A 25,161-nucleotide genomic window follows, 5' to 3' on the forward strand; every position below is an offset into this window, starting at 1 on the left:
TACCCTAGCAACCATGCACTGATTTGAATAAGAGACTAGAATGTTCATTTTACAAAATTTGGCAGGTTATGAAAGTTTGAAAATATTTCTCCTAACTGGTTTTTGTGTCTCAAAATTGTTACAAAGTGTCTTATTTGCACCTGTTAGCTGTTCTGTGCTCTCTGCTAAAAGCCAATTAAGTGAGAAACTTTGTTTCTTTTTCTGGCTGTTCAGTGCAGAGAAAATAGAGAAAAATCATGTCCATGTCGACTAATCTCCCCGAATTGCTGCGTGTCTCTGCCCTAAAGGGTGCTCCAGACAAAACAGCTTTCCGGGGTTTTTAAAGGAGAAGTAAACCCCCTAGGTGCAAAAATCCCTCCCCTCCCCTGTGTTGGCCCCCTCTCCCTCCTCCCCAGTATCCCCCCGGGCAAATGCCCCAAACTTGTTACTCACCCCTCTGCGCAGGTCCTGTGCATGTAGTTCACAGGCGCCATCTTCTCCCGAGCGGTCTTCTTCCTGCTTTGACCAGTGTTTTTGGCGCATGCGCAGTAAGAGCATTTACCATTACGGATCTACTGCGCATGCTCCGAAAGTCACAAGGTTTTCAGATTTGTGTCTTTCGGCACAGTAGATCCGTACCGTTAAATGCTCCTACAGCGCATGCGACAGAAGATACCGATTAATCCAGGAAGAAGTTAGGGGCAATTGCCCGGGGGGACAGGTAGGCCAGGGGGGAGGCAACACAGGGAAGGGGGGAGGGATTTTTGCACCTAGGGGGGTTTCCTTCTCCTTTAAAGTTAATTGTTCGTAATTTCAACCGAAAGCGGATCTTGATCATCCCTTTCAGCGCTCCAGTTCTGACTAGTGAAACAATATAGCAAAGATCAATTCTCCTCCACGTCTTTAATCAGCTGGCTTCTGCTACATTGTTTAATGAGTGAGAGAATGAAAACATTCTGTACTGTTTATAGTTACATGTACACATAACTTTAAAATAGGCATTTCATTAGAGGAACCCGAAGCAACTTTCTAATAAACGTATTATTTCCCTTTACACTATTTTACAAGGGAAGCAGCTTCCCTTAAAAACTTCCCGAGTTCGAAACTGTGCTGTAAAGCAGTTAAAGAATGAGGAGCGCGACCATGAGGGTGGAAGTAAATAGCAAGGAAAATGAAAGAAAGAATACAGGCCCCATGTGGGATGGCTGCAGCCACTTCTCATCTTGTTTGTATATGGCAATAAGCTTTGTTCTTATTGGTTCAGGAATGTGACTGACAATGTTGATTCACAGAATGGTTATTTTATCTGTTTTGTGAAACAAAACTGTCGTTTTGTGGAAAGAATGAATCCTGTGCTATAAAATCTTGCTTTCTGTCACAGATATCTATTTTGTCATTCAAATCTAGCTTGACAAGCACTAGTTAGTTACACTATTATATATTATGTCCAACTTTGTTTTTACATAATTCATTCTGTAAGTAACTTTACACATAAGTGCGTCCGTTACATGGAGGTTATACATTTGTGAGACAGATTGCTTGTTAAACTGTACAGAATGGAGTTTGTGATATAATGACATCCTTTTGTGCACTAACCAGATTTTGTTCTCATTCTTTAATAGAAATAAGTCTTTTGTATATTTTTTTCTCTGTGTATGGTCACAAATTCTTATATAACATGAGAGACATTAATTCTGTGTATTAGGGATAGTTTTGTATACAGAATGTATTTGGAACAAACGGCACCCCATATGGATTTAACTTTGGCGTTTAACGTTTCACAGTCTGCAAAAAAAGAGGCTTAAAATACTAACCAGATGTATATTTTGCCATGGTTCTGCCTGTAAATGGTCAATCCCAACGAGTCTGCCCCTTATACAGTCCTGCACCAATCACTTATTGATTTAGGTTGTGTATGTGACTGACAGAGAGTCTTGCACTTGCCCCCCATTGTGTAACATTAACGCTGCAATGTTTAACCCTTGTTATTAACACAGTAAATATTGTATCTCAAAGTAAAACGGACTCCTGTGCTTGTATCCTTTCAGTACTTGAAGAAAAAGTTACTTTTACACATTTCCCAGATTTTATATTTTCTCAAATTGTACATCATTTTTTCCTGGTCCCCTGAAAAACGTAAAATGGGGGTTCTACTGTATATAGATTCGTATGAACTGCAGAACACATTCAATGGCAAGATTTGGCTGGAAGAACTGCATCTTCCAAATACTCAGCCCAAAGATAGCAGAGCAGCTCTGCCATTAGGGAAAAGGAAGTGGCTAAACTGTGCAATTTGCTTGTGGGGAACATCTGGGCTCTATAGCACACGTACTCATTACTATAGGGAAACCTCAGGGAGATTCTGTGTGCCAGCAGAGTGTCATGCAAAAAGCTGTAGGATTTGCCAATGTTTTGTTTGAACCATACACATGCAACAGTGCTTTAGGCAGCATTTGCTTAGTCCTGTTTTGGCTCTACTTTTACTCAGGGAAAGAAGCAATAACTGGCTTTAGACAAAGAAGAAAGAACCACTGGGTGAGAATATCAGATGTTTCACAAACAAGTATTTCAGTTTCTATATGAAGAAACAATGGCCCCAGACACCCTAGCTTTGCAGCACACATGCCTCATTCACCAAACTGACCAATGAAAATATCATTCAAACACAAAGGAAGTTAAAAGAACATTGGCGCTGTGGGACAACTATCCCTTGGCACATGATATTTCTATGTTCCCTTTAGTTCAATTAAATACAAGCAAATACAAGAAAAGGGCTGGTGGGAAAAATCCAGTGGGGGTGACCCAATCATGTACCTGCCTATTGCCCGCGTGGTCGCAAGCTGCCCCCTGATCTCACCCAGCCCCAATTGTGGGCGCAACTACAGGACGGGCCCAGAGAAGTAGTTGAGGCTGGAGGAGGGCCTGTGGCGGAAGCCGGTTGTGAACACAATTAATTTTAGTTATCTATATAGCCTATAGTTTATCAGTATTTCAGTGTTAAAAAAATAAGCTGGAAGACTACGGACTCTTTTTTAACACTCTTTTTTTTGGAAAAGAGAGAGATGGCGGGATACATGGCCATGGGAAGGGAATTAAGCTGCTTAATATAGGATATTATCATCTGCAATGGTATCTGTCATGACAATGACAAGTTTCAATTATATTAACCCTTTCGTGCTTTAACACAATGGTGGTTATATGAAAGAAAGCACACTGGTGCATGTATTGTATGTTTCACTGCACTTAATCCTAGTATATTACAGCATATTTGAAACAAAAAATATCCACTTTCTCCCAGCCTCTCATTAACGAATGCCTGGTGCTGGTTGGAGAGGTTGGCACCTCTCCCACTGTTATAGAAGACACAACTGTACCAAGCACACAAAAGCAGGGTAACACCCCAGCACATTTATTAAGTCAAATGTGATGTAATGAACATGCAGGAGTCTTATCCCTTTTTAAATTGCCTTTGTGTGCTTGGTACAGTTGTGTCTTGTATAACAGCATAAGGATTTGTCACCTTATAGCACCTAAATATATATTAAAGATAAAACTAACAAAGCAGAAATAACAGAGTTTAGATGACGCTATAACAGATATTGGTCTTTACATCACCAAGGGGCACATTTATTAAGCTCGAGTGAAGGATTCGAAGTAAAACAACTTTGAATTTAGAAGTATTTTTTTGGGTACTTCGACCATCGAATAGGCTACTACGACCTTCGACTACGATTCGAACTAAAAATCGTTCGACTATTCTATAGTCGAAGTACTGTCTCTTTAAAAAAAACTTTAACTACATACTTCGGCAGTTTTAACCTACCGAGGTACAATGTTAGCCTATGGGGACCTTCCCCATCACTTTTCTAAGGTTTTTTTGATCAAAGGAAAATCCTCCGATCAAACGATTTTTCCTTCGATCGTAGGATTTGTGGTAAATTCTTGGAATTCGATATTCGTAGGATTTTACTTAGAGGGTCGAATTCGAGGGTTTATTAACCCTCGATATTCGACCCTTAGTAAATATGCCCCCAAGTGTTTGTGTGTGTATATATAACTATATATATATATATATATATATATATATATATATATATATATATATATATATATATATATATATATATATATATAATGCAGAAGTAATGTAGAAGAACGGCATTCACAGGACTTGCTGAATCAATCTTCCAAAGGTTTATTTTGCTCAACGTATCCCGTACGTACATATATTATCCATCCCGAATACATATAAGGGATGATATCACGAAATGCCATTTAGAAGAATATATATATTCATTATATTAATGGATATATAGGATCCATTATCCGGAAACCTGCTATCGAGAAAGCTCCGAGTTATGGAAAGGCCGTCTCCCATAGACTCCATTTAATCGAAATAATCCTAGTTTTTACAAATGATTTGCTTTTTCTCTGTAATAATAAAACAGTACCTTGTGCTTGATCCAAAATTAGATATAATTAATCCTGATTGGAAGCAAAACCATGGATATATTATGAAGGAATAAATCACAAGATCATTGTAACTTGCTACAAATAGGTACCGTTCCCTGTGAAGAAGATACTCTGCTTTCTGCAGTGCATGTGTTTTGCCCTAAGAAACCAATGAAGCCTATTTCTATGCAGCTGCAGAAAGCCCACCAACATATGGCTTAAGTAGTTTAAAGGGGACATAAGCCTAACATGTACAGGTATGGGATCTGTTATCCAGAATGCTTAGGATCTGGGGTTTTCAAGATAACGTATCTTTCTGTAATTTGGATCTTTATACCTTAACTCTACTAGAAAATCATTTAAACATTAAATAAACCCAATATCTTAGTTTGGATCAAGTGCAAGTTACTGTTTTATTATTACAGAGAAAAATGAAATCATTTTTAAAAATTTGAATTATTCAGATAAAATGATCAATCTCTGTAGTGCTGTGTGGTTTTTAAAGTGTTACCGGCAAATATTTTCATTACAGTTCTCTTTTATATGAGTTTTCAATGATAGTCAGGCCCAACCTGGCAATCTGGGCAATCAGAGGGGCTGCTATAAGATGCCATATACAGTGACTAATTATTGAGCCTGTTTTGGCCCCTGCATACTTGAAATATCAGGGCCTATTTGAATCAGTGAGAGGGTAAAAAAATGAAATAGGCAAATCTGCTTTAATGCCATACAGTTTTTTATTTTTAGATATGCCATAGGGGGAACTATTGTAAAGATGCAGGTTAATATATGTAAAATACATGTAATAATAATTCCTTTTTAATTGCTTGACAACAAAAAAGAAAAATGTATTTTGTGCTCTTACATGGGAAGTTTTTTTTACAAAAAAAGAGATTAAAACAATTAACAAAAGGCATTCTGAAAGTATTAACACTTAGGGGGTTATTAATCAGAGGTCGAGTTTGTGATTGTTTTTTCTACCTCAAATAAACTCACAACTCGAAGTTTTGCTTACTTATGAAAAAACCCTATAGTAAAAAACTTGAATCAATGCAATCGAGGGGGAAAAACTCGAATACATGAACTGATTCAGTTTTTGTCGAGTTCAAACCACTGAACAAAAACCCGAGAATCATGAAGAATAAAAAAAATCTTCAAATGGTTCACGGGACCTCTACCATTGACTTCTACATGACCTTGACAGGTTTTAGCTTGAGTATTTTTGGATCTGGGCTTTTTGCAGTTTCATGACATAAAATTTTTTCGAAAAAGTCGATTTTTTTTTATCTGAAACTACCCTCAAAAAACTCAAATATTTTGGGAAAAACACAACTCAACCTTTGATAAATAACCCCCTTAGTAGTTCTGAATTGGAGAAAACTGAAGGAAATTACAAACAAAAGCAAAGTCTTGTTTTACAGGGTCACTCTGTTCTAAGGCCAAGGACACACAGAGTGGCACATTTGTCAAAGGTTGAATTTTGAATTCATGTGAGTTTTTAAAAACTTCCCTAAACTCCCATGAATTCGACCAATCAAAATTTATTTGAAAAATCACATTTTTCAAACTCGGGTGAATTAAATCGACCAGAAAACTGGAATCGAATTTGAATTGAATTTAGAAAACACGATTTAAGAGTATTTTCCTCCAAAAAAAAACTTAAATGTCAGGAAGGCTGCAAACAACTCCAAATTGATCTCTGGATGTCTCCCATTGATTTAAACAGCAATTCGGCCGGTTTTAGGTGGCGAATAGTCAAATTCAATTTCTATAATGGCCAGAAAAATCAAAAATCAAATTTTTTTAAAAACTCGAATCGAATTTGAATAACTCCCTAGTCGAATTTGACAGTTTTGACCATAAGCAAATTTGATAAATCTGCCCCAGAGTGTTGGCAACACTAATTTCAACCTTTTTTTCAGGCTGAGAGTAGCAGATCTTCTCTGTTCCCCAGCTCCATTCATCTGAACCACAAGCAGAGATGTGGAGCAGAGGTTGGGCCAAATACGCAAAACAATGCATTTTCAGGGCAACCATCGGTGCGTCTGCACGCCTGCAAGCGAAAGGGTTTCCACTGTATGGAGCTGGGGCATGGAGCGCATTTGCTTCTCTCAGTCCTTCATCATATGCTTAAAGCCTATAAGCTTTATAAATACGCTATTGTTTTAAATCATTTGTTAAGTGTAAAACACAAATGTGCCCCCTAATGTATTACTGTATAAATATTCCCGGATGGTTCTTTAAAGTTTCTGAATATTTTTTCCATTCTGAGTCCTGATTGTTGCACAGCTTGGATATGGTTTCCTTTCTAAATCCACAAAATATTCCACAAAAAAGTGCAATCATGTCTTAAAACTAAGTAAATAACTCTCACTATAGTGCATCCCTGTGGCAGCCTTATCTCATTGTATCAAGTGAAGGCAGCCCGGCCCTAGCACTCTCCCTGATGGAAAAATCCAATTATGTTTGATGGGAAGAGCTGAAAGGCCAGAATTAGACATCCTACTAATGTGTGGGAGAATGATTTCTTTCAGCTCTGCTTAAATATGCCTATGACAGTAAGCCACGGAGCAAGATAAGCCAACAGTGTAGGTTGGGAACATCTGAGGTAGCCACGTTAAAGAGAGAACAGATGATACAATATACACACACACATATATATATATATATATATATATATATATATATATATATATATATATATATATATATATATATATATATATATATATATATAATATATTTGGTACAAACCGCACTCAAAGGACTTCATATATGAAAAAAGAAAAAATATTTTTATTTCAATGTTTCGGCTCCTCCACTCTCTAAAGATAGAGACCTTCCAAAAATGTGTATACACATTAAAAGTGGGTAATACCTTACTTGTTCTTTAGACTGCTCCTCATGGTAAGCGAATGAAGATTATAGCACCGTTTTTATAGAGGTAGGACTGCAAATGTTACAACATTTTCCCAGGGCAGGCCAGTCAGAGACATTTCTTGGCCAAGAAAACAGCCTGGGGGACACCTGCCCTCTGCAAAGCATTAATTCAAGTGGGTATAAAATAAAAAGTGAGAAATTCCCAATACTCCCAAGAATTCATGCTGCACCTAAAGGAGGTGCCAGGGATTATATAAAAACCAAGACCAATAACTAATAAGAGTCATGCGCTGAAACGAGCTGCTTAAAGGAGAGCAAATGTTTACATTGTACCATTTAATAAATAGGAAATTATACATTAGCTTTCTTTCAGATATATATGCAGAATAGCATATGGGCTGACCAATACAAAACTCCAACTAACTTGACTATAAGCTAAACAGGCAGATACAGTACGATGGGTCATACACACGTATGTTTCTGCTGTTCCGATCGCTTGGGTGTTCGGCCTAAACAAACAGAAATGTTTCTTTAGGAGAGATAAAGCTTGGCAGAATTATCTGTCTAAACAGCCCCATAACTGGCCATACATGCCCAGATGATCAGACCGGATCGGAATAAATGGCCAGCATCAGGAACCCACACTGGGAGGCCCATTTATCAAAGGTCAAATTTATGTGAATTTTTTTAATTCGAATATACTCACAATTTGACTGGGAGGTTATTTAAGAAAAAATTTGAATGGTAAATATTCAATCAAATGGTTCCGACACGAAAATCTGAATCGATTTGTACAAATCTAATTTTTCTCCCCAAAAAAACCCTCAAATGTCAGAAGGCTATTAACATCTCCAAATGGCTCAATGGACCTCTGCATTGACATGTACAACTCGGCAGGTTTTAGGTGGCGGGTATTCGAATTAGGACTGTCTCCATGGTCAAGGAGTGATACATCTCACATTCCAATAGGGGGATAAAATTTGAATGTGTGAATTTTAAAACTCAAAAATCTGAATTTACTAATCGACCCTTGATAAATCTGCCCCTGAATGTAATGATGAGTGCAAGGAGTATTCTGTAAACTGAGAAATTCATGCACAAGCAATATCAATTAAGTTCTACCACAGTGTGCAAGCTTGTATCACAGAACAAATACGGAGCAACTTCAATTATGCCCCTGGGAATAATAATAAAGAAATGAGAAGAAATGTAAAAACAATGCTGCATATTTGTGATTATGAGGAGAGAGCTACCATATAGCAAAAGGGAAATTTAACACTAAAAGGCCAGATAGTTTATCATCTAAGGTAATCAAATCCACTGAACACTCATTTTTATTTGTCTGGTCCAATGCCACATTGAAGATTAGCTGAACAAATCATTCAGTGCTCCCATCAAGTTTCCCCTACTTGAACCTAATATACAATACGTTTCAAGTGTGTAACAAAGCCAGCAAATCTGGCATCTCTCTGGAAGATGCTGGGAGGTGGAATGAACAATGACTAGAAAGACCTATCTTGATAATATATCTACAAGAAAAAAAAACAAGAATCCCCTAAGTTTAGGATTCTGATTAAATTGACTTATTCCCTGGTATTGACCTTCACAGTAGGAATAATTAAAGAGGAGAGTATTCTTATCATCATTACCAAGAGTGGTCACATACTTTATAAGATATTCAAGACTAGGTTTAGTCATGATGGTTACACACTGGTCCATCCCATAAAATCTGCTTAGCTATGCAATTTAAGAATACGTGTTGAAGGCCAAATTCTCCTAATGCCACAGTAAGATCAATTGGTTAGCACTGAATACCAACTTCCACAGGGAAGGGTGGTGGAGACGCATCTTTTTACTCTTCCTAACCTCTTTCACGTGTTAAATGGTAATATATTCCAGCAAAATATTAAGAGTGACTGACTGCAATCCAACAGGACTGCTAAGAGGATGCGCCAAATGGTTGTCCGAAAACACCACAAATGGAACTACAGTTGACTAATTCATCTGTAAACTACAGAACAACAATGCAGTGTTAACAATTTCTTATTTTATCGAAATGTATTCATATTTTTCCTCTGTTGAACCTACATATTGATTATAAAAGTAGAAGGGTTAAGCACCGGATGATACAAATAAACAGTAGATTAATAGTATCAAAGTACAGCTATGGGAAATATCCAGAACACTCGGGACCTGGGGTTTACTGAAAAAGTAATTTGAATCTCCATACCATAAGTCTTCTAAAAATCAGTGAAACATTTAACAGGATTTCTTTGCCTCCAATAAGGATTAATTATAATGGTCAAGTACAATGTACAGTTTTATTATTACGTAGAAAAGGGAAATTATGTAAAAAAAAAATTAACTTTTGATTAAAATGGAGACTATGGAAGATGGCCTTCCCCTAATTTGAAGCTTTCTAGATAATGGGTTTCCGGATAATCCCATACCTGTATTTAAAGAGGGTGTGTTATAAGACAATGCCTATAGCATATAGAAAACTGCGAACAGGGAATGTTTTACAGCACATAGGGAATGTTTTAATCTTATATATATATATATCTTATTATATATATATATATATATATATATATAAGCATAAAGAAAAACCGCACCAACAGGTCTTTATACAAAAATAAAAAAACTTTTATTGATCAACGTTTCGGCTCGACCGCTGGAACCGTCCTGAAGACGGCTCCAGCGGTCGAGCCGAAACGTTGATCAATAAAAGTTTTTTTATTTTTGTATAAAGACCTGTTGGTGCGGTTTTTCTTTATGCTTATTACTATTGATATTTATAACCAGCACACAGGCATTGCTTTTTGGTTATCTGTGTGCACTGTGCCTAAATTTACTATATATATATATATACAAATATACAGAAATATATACAAATATACAGAAATCATATTACCAAATCAGAACTGAATAAATTATGTTAATGAGAGTAAGGAATTATCTGCAAAAGCATCAATCTTCTTATCTTTATGGTTTGTTAAAGCATTTCCTACTACACTTACCAGTGGAGTAGGAAATGAGGGGGACTGGCTTCCATACTTGTTTGAATTGTAAAGCTTCAATAAAAAGCAGTTTAAAGGAAATGAGGCAACTAGGACCAAAGGGAAGATGTACTGTATGTATATTATTAACATAGAAAACTGGCTAACTACAGAGATCTATATAAATAGAATATATTTGATCAAGGACACAGTCCTTTTCAATGTATTGGAGATTGTCAAGAAACAAGTTTTCTATATTTGCAGGTGACAAGACAAGGCAAGAGAAGAGACAACAATGAGAAACTATGATACATCAGAAAGAGAAATGGTAGATGAGGTTCATTGTGGGTAAATGTCAAAGTCATGTAATTAGGATATAGTAAAAAGCTAATTAGGGATGGATTAAATATAGATAAATAATGGATGTAGGAGCAGTTGTGGTTTAATTTCAAAATAATTTCTGTCTATGCTTATATAATTAGTTAGATGACACTATGTGCACAGGGGGCATAACTAAGACATAAAAGAGAAGGGCATCTTCATATAATGAAATGGCCCTTTAAAAAATGGCTTATACATGCAGGGATTTACATTTTGGAGTATGGCGTTCATTCTCCTCCTGAGGGATTTAATCATCTGTAGTTCTCATGTGAACTGAGGAAGCCTTCATGCTGAAGCTGATTCCTGTTATCACATTAATTTTTTAAAATTGTTTTGTTTTAACCATGTGTGTAGCATGCTTAGCTTGCCTCTTTCTCTCCTTTCTTTCGCCTTTCAGTAATGTTCTCTCCCAAGTTCCAGCAGTGTGCAGCTTTAGACTCTCACCCTTCCCAAAATGCAGTACTATTGCCATAGTAAATAAGCCCCTAAAACTTAATTTGATAAGTAAAAAAAGAGTGGTTAGGGCATTTAGGCTAGGGCCAGGCGGGGCAGAAATCAGCCTGTTGAAATCTGCAGGCCAATTTCAGCCCTTCAGACCCTGGATCACACAGTGTTAGACTGGGCTGGTAAGACACCAAAATAAAAATTCAGAGGCCTTAACGGGTCAGTGGGGCCCATTAAGGCCTCCGAATTTTTATTTTGGTGTCTTACCAGCCCAGTCTAACACTGTGTGATCCAGGGAACAGATACGTTCTAAAGAATACCATTATATATTAAAGAGCTCATCTGTTATCTGCTGGGTATCCTGTGCCTGTTCTCCCTTTTTTAGCTTCAATGGCTGCCCGTGGCCACACATCAGCTTATTTATATAAACTATAGTAGTCTACTTGAAGCAAACAGTTTTACTAGTGCAGTATAACACTGCATTGCTTTAAAACACTTTCATTTTTTTGGTGTTACTGTTCCTTTAATACTGAGCTGGGGAAGGAGCAACAGTGATAGTCATTGATAAGGCTATTGTTCCGCCATATCAGCATAAGACAGGCTTGCATAGATAGCTACTGTAAGTCTTGTTGAACATTAGTTGAACAAGCCATTTCAGTTATTCAGTGTACCTACTTTACTTGCTAGAGCAAGCTACATCAGCCATCAGGCTTCATGGTAAATACTCTGGTATCCAGATAGGAAAGGCTGGACCGTTCTGTAGTCTGAAATCACTAAAAGCAGGCTCCAGATTAGCTCCAAGCACAAACCAAGGAATATAAGTTAGTTTGAGCAAGTTTTTGGAATAATAGTGAGATACCCATTTCCCTGATGATTGAATGCAAGCTAGCTTTCATTACAGTAAAGGCAGACAAGTCATGGAATTGCCTTCCAAAAGAGGAGTTATTAATTAGTGTGTAGTTAATTTGGTTGATCCCTTTCTAGTAAAAAAGATATTTAAATATATGTTAAGAATCAGCAAATATTATTCTAGGGTTTCATTTGACTGTCAATTTGTAGTCAGAACAATATTTTTTTTGTGATGCTATTTTTCCTTGATAAAGGCCCTAATGTGGATATGCGTTAAAAAATAAAGACACATTGATTTCACGATGAAATGGAGTGCTGGTGGTCCTCTCATTAAGATATATATATATATATATATATATATATATATATATATATATATATATTCCACTGAAAAAGGTGCACACCAGGATTTTTCAGTTTAAAACTCCATATTTATTAAATAAGTTTAAAACAGGAACCGGCCACGTTTCGGTCTTTTTCTAAGACCTTTATCAAGACCCTTAGAAAAAGACCGAAACGTTGGCCGGTTCCTGTTTTAAACTTATTTAATAAATATGGAGTTTTAAACTGAAAAATCCTGGTGTGCACCTTTTTCAGTGGAATATGGATAATGCAGCTTTTTTCAGCGTAGCACCCAGATATGTGATCTAATTTTTGGAGTCACTCGTGGATGGTGTGCGCTAGGACTAGAGATGTCGCGAACTGTTCGCCGGCGAACTTGTTCGCGCGAACATCGGGTGTTCGCGCTCGCCGGAAGTTCGCGAACGTCGCGCGACGTTCGCCATTTTGGGTTCGCCATTGTTGGCGCTTTTTTTTGCCCTCTCACCCCAGACCAGCAGGTACATGGCAGCCAATCAGGAAGCTCTCCCCTGGACCACTCCCCTTCCCTATAAAAACCGAAGCCCTGCAGCGTTTTTTCACTCTGCCTGTGTGTGCTGAAGAGATAGTGTAGGGAGAGAGCTGCTGCCTGTTAGTGATTTCAGGGACAGTTGAAAGTTTGCTGGCTAGTAATCGTTTTGATACTGCTCTGTTATTGGAGGGACAGAAGTCTGCAGGGGTTTGAGGGACATTTAAGCTTAGGTAGCTTTGCTGGCTAGTAATCTACCTTCTACTGCAGTGCTCTGTATGTAGCTGCAGTGGGCAGCTGTCCTGCTTCTGATCTCATCTGCTGACTGCTGCAATAACAGTAGTCCTTGTAAGGACTGCTTTTATTTATTTTTTTGTTGTTTTACTACTACTACTACTACTACTACTATAAGAGCCCAGTGCTATTAGTCTAGCAGTGTTGGGGAGTGGGACTGGCGTGCTAATCTGCTGCTCCTAGTAGTTCAGCAGCACCAACTTTAATTTTTTTTTTTAATATTCATTTTTTTTATTTTACTTTTTTTTATTTTACTACCGCTGTAGTAGTGTATAAGTTGACCTTTTAGGCATTATTTGCCCTGTAGGCATTTTTTGCCCAGTGTGTTATTCAACCAACTGCCATCGAGCTGTGTGACCTTGTTCCCATTCTGTCTAAATATCCATAATATTACCGTCTCCAGAAAAAACACCGGAGTCACTTTTTTCAAGCAGCCATAATATATTTTACGTAATCCGTATCCACCGCTGTAGTAGTGTATACGTTGGCCTTGTAGGCATTATTTGCACACTGTTTTCTTCAACCCGCCATCGAGCTGTGTGACCTTGTTCCCATTCTGTCTAAATATCCATAATATTACCGTCTCCAGAAAAAACACCGGAGTCACTTTTTTCAAGCAGCATTCATATATTTTACGTAATCCGTATCCACCGCTGTAGTAGTGTATACGTTGGCCTTGTAGGCATTATTTGCACACTGTTTTCTTCAACCCGCCATCGAGCTGTATGACCTTGTTCCCATTCTGTCTAAATATCCATAATATTACCGTCTCCAGAAAAAACACCGGAGTCACTTTTTTCAAGCAGCATTCATATATTTTACGTAATCCGTATCCACCGCTGTAGTAGTGTATACGTTGACCTTGTAGGCATTATTTGCACACTGTTTTCTTCAACCCGCCATCGAGCTGTGTGACCTTGTTCCCATTCTGTCTAAATATCCATAATATTACCGTCTCCAGAAAAAACACCGGAGTCACTTTTTTCAAGCAGCATTCATATATTTTACGTAATCCGTATCCACCGCTGTAGTAGTGTATACGTTGGCCTTGTAGGCATTATTTGCACACTGTTTTCTTCAACCCGCCATCGAGCTGTGTGACCTTGTTCCCATTCTGTCTAAATATCCATAATATTACCGTCTCCAGAAAAAACACCGGAGTCACTTTTTTCAAGCAGCATTCATATATTTTACGTAATCCGTATCCACCGCTGTAGTAGTGTATACGTTGACCTTGTAGGCATTATTTGCACACTGTTTTCTTCAACCCGCCATCGAGCTGTGTGAGCTTGTTCACATTTTGTCTAAATATTGATAATATTATCGTCTCTAGAAAAACCACTTGAGTTACTTTTTTTCAAGCAGCATTCAGATATTTTACGTAATCCGTATCCACCGCTGTAGTAGTGTATACGTTGACCTTGTAGGCATTATTTGCACACTGTTTTCTTCAACCCGCCATCGAGCTGTGTGACCTTGTTCACATTTTGTCTAAATATTGATAATATTATCGTCTCTAGAAAAACCACTTGAGTTACTTTTTTCAAGCAGCATTCATATATTTTACGTAATCCGTATCCACCGCTGTAGTAGTGTATACGTTGACTTTGTAGGCATTATTTGCACAGTGTTTTCTTCAACCCGCCATCTAGCTGTGTGTATTATCGTTTCCAGAAAAACCAACTGAGTTTTTGTTGTTGTTGTTGTTTTTTTAAAAATAATGCCAGGCAAAGGCAGGCCGCCACGCAGAGGCCGTGCTAGGGGCCGTGCTGCTATGCAATCCTGTGGCCCTAGCAAATTGCCCAGTTTTAAAAAGCCAATGACCCTGAACTCCCAAAATGCTGAAGAGGTAGTTGACTGGCTTACACAGCACACCCCATCCTCTACCGTTTCTAACTTTACCACAACATCCTCCTCATCCTCCACTGCTATGGCCACCCCACGTAACACTTCCTCCACCACCGGTGCCCCTTCTTCACTGGGGTCAGAGGAGTTATTTTCCAATGAGTTTCTTGAACTGAGTAATGCGCAACCATTATTGCCAGAAGAAGATGAAGGAGATGAGGACCTTACACCAGATTTAATTCTGGCAGAGAACACGATAGAGATGGACATAATGAGTGATGAGGAGGAGGTCCCCGCTGCTGCTTCCTTCTGTGATGTGTCAGAAGAAATTGATGCATCTGAGGAGAATGATGATGAGGAGATTGATGTTTTGTGGGTGCCTAGTAGAAGAGAGCAAGAGGAGGGTAGTTCAGATGGAGAGACGGAGAGTCAGAGAGGCAGTAGGAGAATAAGACTTAGAAGAAGCAGGGAGGACAGCCCGCAGGGATCAGCAGGGCAACAACATGTATCGGCACCTGTGTTCAGCCGGCCAACGCACCCGCCATTGCCGCCAATACCGCCAACTCCGCCAACTTCTACTGTTACCGCCAGATCGCACACTTCCAAAAAGTCAGCAGTGTGGGATTTTTTTAATGTGTGTGCCTCTGACAAAAGCATTGTAATTTGCAATGAGTGCAGTCAGAAACTGAGCCTTGGTAAGCCCAACAGCCACATAGGTACAACTTCTATGCGAAGGCACATGAGCGGCAAGCACAAAGCACTTTGGGAGCAACACCTCAAAGGCAACAGGCAAACTAAAAGCCACACTCCTTCTGGTCCAGCATCTTACTGCTCTACCTCTGCTCTCCTTGACCCGTCTGAACCACCCTCCACTCCGCCTTCCACCTTGACCACCTGTTCCCATTCCCAGTCATCTGCCACCAGCCAAGTTTCTGTGAAGGCCATGTTTGAGCGTAAGAAGCCAATGTCTGACTGTCACCCCCTTGCCCGGCGTCTGACAGCTGGCTTGTCTGCACTCTTAGCCCGCCAGCTTTTACCATACCAGCTGGTGGACTCTGAGGCCTTCCGCAAATTTGTAGCAATTGGGACACCGCAGTGGAAGGTACCCAGCCGCAATTTTTTTTTCTAAAAAGGGAATACCACACCTGTACCAACATGTGCAGAGCCAAGTTACCGCATCTCTGTCACTTAGTGTTGGGCCAAAGGTCCATATGACTACTGACGCATGGTCCTCCAAGCATGGTCAGGGCAGGTATGTCACCTACACTGCCCACTGGGTGAACTTGGTAATGGCTGGGAAGCAGGGAATGGGTAGCTCAACAACAACAGTGGAGTTGGTGTCACCGCCACGGATTGCACGCGGTTCTGCCACCACCTCTACTCCTCCATCGCTCTCTACCTCGTCTTCTTCTTCTTCTTACTCTGCTGCTGGGTCCTCCTTCTCCTCCTCCACACCTGTGCACCCCCAGCTCCCCTAGGCTATTCGACGTGCCAGGTACGCCGTTGTCACGCTGTCTTGGGGATGACGTGCCTGGAAAGCAAAAACCATACCGGATCTGTACTCCTGTCATCTCTGCAGTCACAGGCCGATCGGTGGCTGACCCCACACCAACTGCAGATCGGAAAAGTGGTGTGTGACAATGGAAGCAATCTGTTGGCAGCGTTGAGACTAGGCAATTTAACACATGTGCCCTGCATGGCACATGTGTTAAATTTAATAGTCCAACGTTTTGTCTCCAAGTACCCAGGATTCCAGGACGTTCTCACCCAGTCCAGAAAGGTGTCGGCCCATTTCAGACGTTCCTACACAGCCATGGCACGCCTTGCTGACATTCAGCAGCGCTACAACATGCCAGTCAGGCGTTTGATTTCTGACAGCCAGACTCGCTGGAATTCAACGCTCCTTATGTTGGAACGTCTGCTGCAACAACAAAGGGCCGTCAACGAGTACCTTTTTGAACTGGGTGGTAGGACTGGATCTGCACAGCTGGGGATTTTTTTCCCCCGTTACTGGGTGCTTATGCGCGATGCCTGCAGGCTCATGCGACCTTTTGAAGAGGTGACAAATATGGTCAGTCGCACCGAAGGCACCATCAGCGACCTAATACCCTTCGCTTTCTTCCTGGAGCGTGCCGTGCGACGAGTGACAGATGAGGCTGTAGACCAGCGTGACGAGGAGCTGGAAGCGCACGATTTCTGGTCGGAATCACCAGAACGAACCCAGGCACCTGCTGCAACGCAGGGAGAGGTGCCAGAAGTGGAGTCAGAGGAGGAAGGTGGCTTTGTGGAGGAGGAGGAGGAGGACCAACAGGAGCAGGCTTCCCAGGGGGCTAGTGGTGACCTTTTGGGGACCCCTGGTCTTGTACGTGGCTGGGGGAGGAGACCGTGGATGATGCAGTCCTTGATAATGAGGAAGCGGAGATGGATAGCTCTGCATCCAACCTTGTGAGAATGGGGTCTTTCATGCTGTCATGCCTGTTGAAGGACCCCCGTATCAAGAGGCTTAAGGAGAAGGACCTGTACTGGGTCGCAACGCTACTAGACCCTCGGTACAAGCATAAAGTGTCAGAAATGTTACCAACATACCACAAGTCCGAAAAGATGCGGCATTTACAAACCAGCCTGCAAAACATGTTGTACAATGCTTTTAAGGGTGATGTCACTTCAGGAACTCATCAACATTCCAGGGGCAGAGGTGCCAGTAATCCTGCCACGAGCACACCTGCAAGGACAAAGCCCTTTGGCCAGTCTGTAACGTCAGACATGCAAATGTTTTTCTGTCCAAGGCAGCGCCACAACCCTTCTGGATCCACCCTCAAAGAACGCCTCGACCGGCAGGTAGCGGACTACCTGGCATTAACTGCAGATATCGACACTCTGAGGAGCGATGAACCCCTGGACTACTGGGTGCGCAGGCTTGATCTGTGGCCAGAGCTGTCACAATTTGCCATGAACCTCTTGTCTTGCCCAGCCTCAAGTGTGCTCTCAGAAAGGACCTTCAGTGCAGCAGGAGGGATTGTAACTGAGAAGAGAACTCGCCTAGGTCACAAAAGTGTCGATTACCTGACCTTTATTAAAATGAATGAGGGGTGGATCTCGGAGGGTTACTGCACGCCGGAAGACTTGTTCTGACTTCTATGCAGCTGTCCTTCTCTTCAAGCCTCATGACTCCACACACAGCTGTCCTTTAGCGTCCTCCTCCTCCCTCCGCCACCGTTACAAACTAGGGTGCAAACCCTACTGGTTTAATTTTTTCTGGCCTCTGTGCTTCAGTGGCTGCAACCAAAAAAACTGGGCAAACAATGTCTACAAGGTCAACGTATGGCAAAAAATGACTATTTTCAGCATTTATATGGCATATTTTTTCTGGCAACTGTGCTTCAGTGGCTGCATCCAAAAAAATGCATATTTTCTGCATTTATATGGCATAATTTTTCTGGCCTCTGTGCTTCAGTGGCTGCAACCAAAAAAATGCATATTTTCTGCATTTATATGGCATAATTTTTCTGGCCTCTGTGCTTCAGTGGCTGCAACCAAAAAAATTTATGTTTTCAGCATTTATATGGCATAATTTTTCTGGCAACTGTGCTTCAGTGGCTGCGACCAAAAAAATGACTATTTTCAGCATTTATATGGCATATTTTTTCTGGCCTCTGTGCTTCAGTGGCTGCGGCCAAAAAAACTGGGCAAACAATGCCTACAAGGTCAACGACGTTGACCTTGTAGGCATTGTTTGCCCAGTTTTTTTGGCCGCAGCCACTGAAGCACAGAGGCCAGAAAAAATATGCCATATAAATGCTGAAAATAGTCATTTTTTGCCATACGTTGACTCAACGTATATGGCAAAAAATGACTATTTTCAGCATTTATATGGCATATTTTTTCTGGCAACTGTGCTTCAGTGGCTGCGACCAAAAAAATGCATATTTTCTGCATTTATATGGCATAATTTTTCTGGCCTCTGTGCTTCAGTGGCTGCAACCAAAAAAATTTATATTTTCAGCATTTATATGGCATAATTTTTCTGTCAACTGTGCTTCAGTGGCTGCGACCAAAAAAATGCATGTTTTCTGCATTTATATGGCATAATTTTTCTGGCCTCTGTGCTTCAGTGGCTGCAACCAAAAAAGTTTATATTTTCAGCATTTATATGGCATAATTTTTCTGTCAACTGTGCTTCAGTGGCTGCGACCAAAAAAATGCATATTTTCTGCATTTATATGGCATAATTTTTCTGGCCTCTGTGCTTCAGTGGCTGCAACCAAAAAAATTTATATTTTCAGCATTTATATGGCATAATTTTTCTGGCAACTGTGCTTCAGTGGCTGCGTCCAAAAAAACTGGGCAAACAATGTCTACAAGGTCAACGTATGGCGAAAAATGACTATTTTCAGCATTTATATGGCATATTTTTTCTGGCAACTGTGCTTCAGTGGCTGCGTCCAAAAAAACTGGGCAAACAATGCCTACAAGGTCAACGTATGGCAGTTGTTTAAAGAGAACAGTAGATTACTAGCCAGCAAAGCTACCTAAGCTAAAATGTCCCTCAAATCCCTGCAGACTTCTGTCCCTCCAATACAGAGCAGTATCAAGCAGATTACTAGCCAGCAAACTTACTATCATCTGTCCCTGAAATCACTAACAGCTCTCCCCCTACACTATCTCTTCCAAGCACACACAGGCAGATTTTTCAGATACATTTTTGCCCTTGATCCCCCTCTGGCATGCCACTGTCCAGGTCGTTGCACCCTTTAAACAACTTTAAAATCATTTTTCTGGCCAGAAATGTCTTTTCTAGATGTTAAAGTTCGCCTTCCCATTGAAGTCTATGGGGTTCGCGAACCGTTCGCGAACCGCTCGCGTTTTTGCGCAAGTTCGCGAATATGTTCGCGAACTTTTTTTCCGACGTTCGCTACATCCCTAGCTAGGACTTTGAATTTGTATATGTATAGCAGTGCTGTACAGAGATTATATATAATTTTCATCAGTCGCTGCTATGATGGAGCTTACAAGCCAGGTCCATAACAAATTCACACACTATGGTCAGTTTTATCAGGAGTTAATTAACCTGCCTGCATGAATGTGGGAGGAAATGTCTATGTTTAGGAAGCAGAATTTATATGAAATTGAAACAGCCTAAATCATATCAGTTCATTTTGTTGGAAAAATGTTCCTGCATTTCCAAGGATTCTTTTTCATATTTCTGAATTTCTGTCACAAGGCAGTTTCTGATATTTCTAGACCTTCATGTCCTCATTTGTTTCAAAAAGAAGACAGTGATAACCTGAGATTAATGAAACATACACAGCAAGGAAACAAGTATTTCCTGGCAGTAGGTTAAGCAAACAGTTGCAGACTTACCAGAATCTGGCTTAAAGTAAATAAATTCTTTTCAATAGCACAATTTTGCAACACACAGATGAATGACTATTGAACACTAGCTCTAGGTATCTGTTTGAAGGAATTTTTGAGTCACTTGATAAATAGTTCATCCCACATTTAAGTTGTCTCCTTTGTACTGTGCACTTGCTAAAAGCTTCCGGTATGTACATGTAGTTGTGTGTGCACTTGTGGTCCTCCTTGTAGCAATATTCTTAAAATAACTTTACCCTGTAATGTACTGAGAATAATAACTTATAATATAATATGTCAAGAACCAAAGCCACTTCCCTGTCATTTATTGAATTTTAGGCGACTCTTTCTGTAGTTACGCACAGGAGCAAAACAAGAAAACAAGAACATTTTGCGATATAACAAGGATAGTTTCTTTGGTTTTCATCTTATTTCACTGTGTAGAAAATGTGGGTGGGATAAACGGGTTGCCCTTTGTGCAATCTGTGCAGATGCTCATTATAGGAAGAACATTCTAAAGTAAACTGGGGAAAATATACACAAGGAGGGTTGACCTAATAAATGTCAGTAAAAGTTAAGGCTAGTAAGTGACAGGTATGTGGCTCAGTTGTTATCTAGTCTTTTACAGCTTGAGATTCACTAGGAGCTGAGGTTGAAGTTTATTTGCAGAATTCATGGAAATGGCATTCCTCAGTACTTGCCCTCTGTAAATGTGGTAACAAAATCTTCATTTCATCCGTCATCGCCTTGACTGACCTGCTATTGGGTTTCTTATAAACTAAAGGAGACCTTTTTTTATCCATAAGCATAAATAGTCTATCCAGAGAAATTTAGTAGGAATTAGTAACATCAAATTAAATTTACTTCAAACTTCCAGCTTAATTATTATGTTACCATGTCTCCCTATGCTGTTGAAATAGTAAAGTCAGTTATGAAATATTTTGGCTTTGTGGTTCCTTTATGTATTGGGATGGCAAACGTTTTACCATTTAAATGATCTGACATCACAGAGAATTGAAAAAAAGTACTGTGATATAAATAGAAAAACATATATACAGTATAATGTATGTCTCAAACAGGTGATGTGTAACAAACCCACATTTTATAACATAGATTAATATTTGATTCAGTTCAGTTTCCTACATTAATCTGACATGTGCTTCCATTATTTTTCCTGCTCCCAATCTATCACTGTTCATTTCTTATTAGTTGGTATGATTTTTTTCATTGGTAGGCCCACATGTCTACTTATGTACACAGTTGTGTTCAGAATAATAGCAGTCTGACATCACTAACCTGAGCAGTCACTGTCTTTTGCTAGAAATTATATTTCTACATGGTAAATTATTCACTAGTAGGTGTGGTAGAGAAATAGAAAACAAACAGACCCAACAGTCATGACATACATGCTGCTGATTCTGTGCAACTGAATCATTAATTGAAGCTTGTTCAAAATATTAGCAGTGTTCATAAATAATAGTTTTTTCTAAATAAAAGCAGTGTGAAGTTCAATCAGTGAGGTCATTCATTTTTTGAAAAAAAAGGTTTCTATTACGACCCTTATTTAAAGAAGGAAGGCAGCAAATGTTGTGCCTGCTGGTTATAGTGCATTTCTCTCTGAGTACAATATGTGATTCCAGACATTGTTCAGAAGAACAATCTACATTGATCCAAAAGTTTAATGGAGAGGGGAAAACATATAAAGAATGATCTGAAATTCTTTAAAATGACAACATAACCTGAAAGAAATGGAAGAAAACAGAAAACTACCATTCGAATGGATAGAAGAATAGCCAAAATGGCAAAGACTCTGGTCAACTCCAGGTAGATCAAAGAAGGTGTAACGTTACCTGTGAGTACTGTTAAAATTAGAAGATGCCTATGTGAAGCCAATCTATAGGCAAGAAGCCCCCACAAAGTCCCATTGTTGAAAAAAAAGAAGTGCTGAAGGTTACAATTTGCCAAAGAACACATTGACTGGCCTAAAGAGAAATGGCGCAACATTTTGTGGACTGGTGAAAGCCAACAGTTTGTCAGACAACCCCCAGACACTGAATTTAAGCCACAGTACACTGTGAAGACAGTGAAGCATGGTGGCACAAGCATCGTGATATGGGAATGTTTATCATACTATGGTATTGAACCTATTTATTGCATACTTGGGATATTAGATCAGTTTCAATACATCAAAATACTTGAAGAGGTCCTGATGCATTTGGAAATGCCCTTGAAATGGGTATTTCAACAAGACAATGACCCAACTAATAAACACTCAACATCTTGGTTCCAGACCAACAAGATTCAGTTGATTTGACTTATTACTACAGATATATCATGCCCTGGATAAATGAGAATCTTCACAAACCTATAAAGGCCAGATAACTGTAAAAACAAATCTGTCTGGCAAGGCAGTAGAGAAATGAGTTATTGGTATCCCACTCTGTCCATCAGCAGGGTAAGCCCCATGCTGGTTTCAGCAATTTGTATAACTACTCTGCAGCCCAAGGTTACATGTTCCCAAGTACACATGTCTAAAAACGAATTTGAAGATTTTTATGTTAACTTTCCTTGAGATGGCTTAATCACTATGTCTAGTCCAGCACATAAACATCTGAGAAGTAGTTAGCACCATTTAATGATTTTTCACCCTTCCTGTCTCTTCCCTCTCCTGTCTCATATCCTAATTTGTATCTTACTCTCTGACTAGTTTTGTGGCAGGAGGAACAAGAGTTATGAGAAATGGGAAACAGCTATGGCACTTATGGGAGTCTATTGTTGCTGTGCCTGTTCTGTTTGGGTGGACTTCATTTACCTCTGATGAGTAGATTTAGGGGAATCTCTGGATGCCTGTCTTGCTATGAAGTCATATGGAAAAGTCAAAGTTAAAATCATCAAGATGTTAGGGTGACACACACTCACAAATCCTTGTATTTTTAAGAATAATTTGGTGGGAATGGGCAAGTCAGCAATCCTCCCTACTCCTGACTACTTTGACAATTGAGAGACATCATCAAAGAATTATTTGGGTTTCATTGTTTTACAGATTTGTTCAGATTTAGAAATATGTAAATATAATATTTTAAATAAAGGAATTATTGGGTTAAATCCCCTTAAAAATGCCAGAAAGATTTTCTTTTATGGAAAATTGCTGCTCATTCAGCAACAAAACCACAATAATGCTGCACTTCAAGAAATAGAAATTCCCTCACTGGGTAATAATACTCCATGGCATTATTTTATGTGACAAGCTATTTTGTGAATTATAGATTGTATTGTAAATAGGGATGTAGCGAACCGCCGCCGATGTGTTCGCGAACGCCGTTCGCGAACACCGGCAAAATTTGCGAACTGTTCGCGAACTGTTCGCGAACTTCGATCATCCGAAAATCGTTCGATTCGAACGATCGAAGGATTTTAATCGTTCGATCGAACGATTTTCGTTCGAATCGAACGAAAATCGTTCGATTTTAGCGATCGAATGGTCGAATGGGCGACCGATTTTGACGCGAACGCCTATTGGCGAACGTCGCGCGACGTTCGCGAACTTGCGGCGGACGCGAACAGTCGAAGTTCGCGCGAACTAGTTCGCCGGCGAACAGTTCGCTACATCCCTAATTGTAAAGCAATATCAACAAAGCCGTTCCCAATACTGCATGCAGTCATTCACTCGATGATATTATAAAATGCAAAAAGGGTCTTTTCTGTCAAGTAAAGTGGCAGCTTAGGCATATGGAGAAAATGAAAACTGGCAGCAGTAAATGACAGATAGGGGCTGATTCACTATGGGTCGAATATCGAGGGTTAATTAACCCTCGATATTCGACTAGGAATTGAAATCCTTCGACTTCGAATATCGAAATTCTGCGATCGTATGATCGAAGGCTTATTCCTTCGATCGAACGATTAAATCCTTCGAATCGAACGAATATCCTTCGATCAAAAAAACTTAGGCAAGCCTATGGGGACCTTCCCCATAGGCTAACATTGACGTCGGTAGCTTTTATCTGCCGAACTAGGGGGTCGAAGTTTTTTTTAAAGAGACAGTACTTCGACTATCGAATGGTCGAATAGTCGAACGATTTTTACTACGAATCCTTCGATTCGAAGTCGTAGTCGTAGTCGAAGGTCAAAGTAGCCCATTCGATGGTCGAAATTCGAAGTTTTTTTACTTCGAATCCTTCACTCGAATTTAATGAATCGGCCCCCTAGTGTTGCAAATAACAAAAGAGCCATTCGGAAAGCTCGGATGTGTAGCGAATTATATGCCAGGTGTAGATTCCACAATAACAAAAATAAAAACAATTGCTTGCTATAATCACTATAACTCAGGAATGGGAAACTTGACTTTTTACCTCTAGCATGTTCTTTTGGTCAAAAGCTTTTGAAAAATCTTTTATATTGTCATTTTTTTTTTTATACTTGTTGTTTTGTTCTTTTTGGAAGTCTGTTTTAGTTTTTACCAGACAAATCATGCTGTGTGTTTCCAACACTGATGAGAAGATGAACAATTAATATTTTTATTCAAATCTGCTTGATGGTACAGTTTAGATGCAACTAGTTATCTTCATACAAGAAACATAATATAGGCAGAATTTAATAGCAATTACTTCGTTTCATACCAAGAGCAACATTGGTTACATTTTAAAGGCAAAAATTATATTCACAAAAACAGTTTTTGAAATTTTAATGAAATGTTTTTCTATTCCTTGCTGTTTCCTAAATGCCAGAAGGTATAAGAACCTGCTTTAACAACCATATTAAAAAATCCCTGCAGGAATGGGATCAGCAGATCCTAGGTACTTGGATAGAGAACTGGCTGAAGGATAGATTACAAAGAGT

The sequence above is a fragment of the Xenopus laevis genome, chromosome 5S (assembly GCF_017654675.1).
Source record: "Xenopus laevis strain J_2021 chromosome 5S, Xenopus_laevis_v10.1, whole genome shotgun sequence".
Lineage (NCBI taxonomy): Eukaryota > Metazoa > Chordata > Amphibia > Anura > Pipidae > Xenopus > Xenopus laevis.